Raw genomic sequence first — 5,073 nt, forward strand, 5'->3', positions numbered from 1 at the left:
TTCTCCACACTCTTGGTCAAATACTTGCTCTCAAGGATCTCCCAAATCTTCTTTGCAGAAGTCTCATTGATCACATCATACTTTAGATCTTGAGTGAGACAAGACCTAATCACACCACACGCCGTTCGATTCATCTTTTTCCAAACCTTCTCATCAATATTGTCCGGTTTCCCGACCAACTCTAACGTATCTTCCAAATTTTGCGCGTTGAGCGCATCCATGACTTCGCATCGCCAAAGTCCAAAATTGTTTGTGCCATTGAACTTTTCCACGTCAATCTTCATCGAGTGGATATTCAAGCTTTGGACGGTCTTCACGTCGGAAGTACTGCCCACAACTCCTTCTTTCTCGGCCATAATCCTCAAAGCACCACCAAACCAATAAGGAAACAAACGAGAAATATATCCAAACTGAAAAAGACGAGATTTTTTCCAAAAAGATCCCGCCTTTATCACCAAACGAAGCCCAATATGAACTTCCAAAGCGATCTACTCCTCCAAATAGCCCAAGCGTAGCCTGAGCTCTGATACCACTTGTTGTGCTGACGGCGGCGCCGAGGAACCAAAACAAACGCCGATCCAAGAAGGCCAAAAACAACCAAATATCAATGCACAAACCAAACACAAATTTTAACGTGGTTCGACAATTGCCTACGTCCACGGGGCAAGAAGGGGGAGGGTTTCCACTAATAGAGAAGGAGAGTACAAATTGAGATTACAAATCGCTCAAACGAACCAACTAATCTCACCAACAAATCTCTCAACCTCTCAACCAATAACCCTAACAAATAGCTCAGAAAGATCTCTCTTTTTGTGCTCAAAATCCCCCAAAACGCTCCTACAAAACCCTCAAATCGTATTGGTATTTATACCAAAACAGAAACCCAAACAGACTGCAAATAGGAACCTGAACTTTACAAAAAACCCGTCGTAAGTTAACTTATCAGTCTGCATAAGTCGACTTGGCAGAACGAAAAACGACAACTGGAGAAGAGATCATAAGTCGACTTATCAGACCTGATAAGTCGACTTGCCAGAGCCCAAAATCAACAATCCAGAGCAGATCGTAAGTCGACTCATGCACAAACATAAGTCGACTTACCATAAGTCGACTTATGCCTGTGCATGAGTCGACTTATGACCAAAAAACTGCTTTTTCCAAGTTCTCCTCCACAAGAGGAAATTTCTATGTTGATTCTTTTAGCATTCTAACTTTGTTTTTTCTTATTTTTTTCAAAGATTGGAAATCTCTCTCTCTTTTTCTAGTTTGCTATGTTCTATTTTGTTTTATTGGTGTAAAAATAATACAAAAAAATAGTGAAAGAGGATTGGTGATATTAAAGATTGTGAGAATAAAATTTTGAGGTTCATACTTTAAAAGAATAACTTAATTTTTAACATTTTAATTTGATTATCTTTAAGTACTGAAGTTAAATTCTTTTAGTTTTTATAGGTATGAGAACCTCTTTCTATTTCACTTTGTTCTAATTTTAATTTAGTTACAGATTAAATAATAACAAAAAAGGAAAGAAAGAGGATTAGGGCTATTAAAGAGCATGAGGAGAAATTTTTTAGGTTTATATTATAACATTCTAGTTTGATTTTTTTAATTATTGACAGAAATTCTTAATACAATTTAAATTATTTTTAATGTTGGTTAATTCATTATAAATTTTATTAATTTCCTATTAACTCATTAGATTGAGTTAAAATTTGACTAAAATGCCTTTTAATAGTTTTAATCAACATATAAACACTAACAGCTCTTTTTTCTTTCTTTCCCTGTTCTTCTACCCTTTCAAGATCAGCGGTATAGTGCTTCCTCTTCTCCCTTAACTTCTCATTGTCATAAAAAAAAATGATATCCTCTTCTACAAGTGGGTTGAAGTATTTTTAATGGTTGAATGCTAAGGTATCAATTTGTTACCGTGGACATAATAGAGGCAAAAGATTGATTGTTAACATAAAAGGTTTTAATTACTTCTTCTTGTGCCCCTATTTTCAGAGTAATTGTTTCAACTTCTCATTGCTATTCAGTACTTAAAACAATTTGGGACTGGAGCCAATAATAAATGTAGATAATTTTAGATTACTCCTAGCAGTCCATGACACTACCCTTTTATGAATATAAAAAATATCTTGTAATGTAGTCACATCCACTTTAATTTGAGTGTTTTGGCCTTTCAAAATTGTACTTTCTCCTATTTGTCAAATGAATTCTCCTCCAATACACATCATATTTTAAGACTGTCACAGCAACTTTTTCACACCTAAATCCAAAAAATAAAAATAAAAATTGATTAGGAAACAATATAGGAAATAACTTCAGGATTATTAACTACAGTTGGATACCAACAACACAAAACGTAGAAAATATTATACATTTACTCTAAGCAAGCAACATGCTTTTACCAAGTTGATTAATGCTTGTGCACACCAAGAAATGCAATAATTGTTATTCATATTTTATATTTGTATAGGATAGCTACAAAAATTCTCTCACAAGCAAAAGCAAATGCATGCACCGAATCTTCTTAACATTCTTTCTCCATAATTGATTTTATCATACTGACTATTATAAAACATAAACGAGCAAAATTGACCCGCGTGACTTGAAAACAATAAAAATATATAGTTTCAACATTTGGCCTAAAAAATATGGTACACCTAATACTTAGAATAAAATAGTAAGTTAAAACAAAACATATCATCTTACAATGATACAAAACTAAGCATACAATAGTTTAAAATTAATTCTTTCAATTATGTTAGATTCAAGGTGATCTAGAAGGTGTGGCTCTAAAACTAAATGAAGGTAAAACTTTTGGGTTAGAGATAATTTTTTTTAAATGTGAGTGGGTTTAAAAATAAATAAGGCTAAAAAAAATCTATAGTTTACTATGCTGCAACATTAACATGGAAAAAAAACTAAAATATAAATGTTAAGACACCTGGTTACATAGTACACCTAACCATTTAGAAAAAAAAATAACCATGAATATGAGTGGACTCAAAAAATGGAGGGAACGTTGGGCTTAGAGGTAAATGATGGATTAAAAATTTTGTTAAAAAATACACTGTAGCTGACTACTTAAAATAAAAATATAACGACTCACAATATATACAAAACTGTTGAAATACAAAATAGATTATACAAAATTGTTGAAATACAAAATAGATTTAAAAATAATTTTGAGTATTTTGTGGTTAAGAATAGCTTTAGAAATGAGCGAGTTTAAAAAGAAATAGTATGACTTTGGATTTAGAATGAAAGTATACAAAGTTATAACAAAATATAGAAACTCACATATGATGAGTTGGTGAAAACGTAAAGTGAGTTTAAGATTTGTTCGAATAAGTACTTTGGATCTCAAGAGTGATCTTGGAGGTGAGTGTCTTTAATAATAAATGAATGCAAGATTTTTGGATGTATGCATGCACAAGAACTCCTTTTAGGAAGAGAGTAAGTTTAAAAGGTTTGGTTAAAATTTTGAGTTTATACACAAACAATATTTTTGATGCCACATCATTAGCATAGAAAAAAAATGCAACATTGTTAAGTATTTGATTTATAAAATACATGGTGTACCAAAACAGTAAGATTTCTACAAAAATCACCCATATAAAAGCGGAGTGGTTTACACCATTAATAGAATAGCCATAGTTCACAAACTAACCATTTAACTATCCATGAGTGGTATAAATTACCCTATTGGATATGATGTTCTGATAGAATCCCTAACCTAACCACTTAGAATAAAATTTTACATGTTAAATTGAAATATAACAACTTACACGTATGGAAGACTATCAGGATACCTTTGCTTTAAGGAAAAAAAACTTTCTAAACTGGGTCAATTTAAAAATAAGTGAGCATAAAACTTTAAACTTATAGGAAAAAAAAACTCATCTATCATTTGCGGCATTGTAGCAATTTGAAAAAAAAACCCTAAAATGCTAAAGCATTTGGTCTAAAACATTGTACACCTAGACTCTTAGAAAAAGAAATATTATAAGTCAAAGTGGAATATAACAATTTAAACCATATGCACAAACCGTCACAAATTGAGTTTAAAAATAGGTTGGTGTAGTTTCTAAGAGTGATTTTCGATGTGTGTAGTTTAAAAATAAATAGATCTAATACTTTAGATTTATAATAATAAAATCCTTGTAATGGGTAGGTTTGAAAATAAATAAGGATAAGATTTATAGCTAAATAACCAAAATATAGTTGCAACTTATGATAAAATAAATTTATAAAATATAAATTAAGTTTAAAATTAATTTATTAGAGTTTTTTATGGTCAAAAACCGATTATGAAGTGAGTGAATTTAAAAATAAATTACGGAATTTTTGGTTTATAGCAAAAAAAAAAGCTCTTTATATGATCCTTCATTATATTGTTATATTATATTATTGGAGTTGATGGTGCATTTCGAACTTATGATAAAGTTTTCAAACCTGCGGAGCATTATGTACTTGAGATGGATTTTTGAAGTGATGGACTTATAAGCAAATTGGGTTGAACATTGGGTTTGTAAGCAAAAGTTACTTATTGTCTATTTTAACAATAAGCTATAGTGCTGTAGAATGAATAGTGTCAAGCTATAGCACTAACCCCCGATAGCTTTAGTATATAGATAAACAAATACATAAATTTGTGAATAAAAAAATGCACATGAATTTGTGAAGTTCCAGTAACATAACATCGCATGTATGCCCTCAAAATTATCATCAAAATGAATCAAAGAATCGCTAGAGAATATGTATCAAAATAGATATTGGTCCAAGCTGAACTTAATTACCAAGAAGGAAGAGATGTTACTGAGATCCACTTGAAGTATTGTTCCAGGCTGCAGAACTATGCACACCTTCAATGTCCAATGTCGGTTCTTCATCCTCCTCCATGCCAAAATATCGGCAGAAAAGGATTTGGCTAGAAGGAGAGAGGGTTCATGCTGAGGGATTTTTAGTTTCACCGAGGAGGAGAGAGGGGAAGCATCCAACGTTGAGTATATGTGAAGGTTATACTAACCCAAATACCCAAATTATAAGAATTGAGGGGTATATAGG

Source organism: Asparagus officinalis, chromosome 4 (genome assembly GCF_001876935.1).
Source record: "Asparagus officinalis chromosome 4, Aspof.V1, whole genome shotgun sequence".
In the NCBI taxonomy this organism is placed as follows: domain Eukaryota; kingdom Viridiplantae; phylum Streptophyta; class Magnoliopsida; order Asparagales; family Asparagaceae; genus Asparagus; species Asparagus officinalis.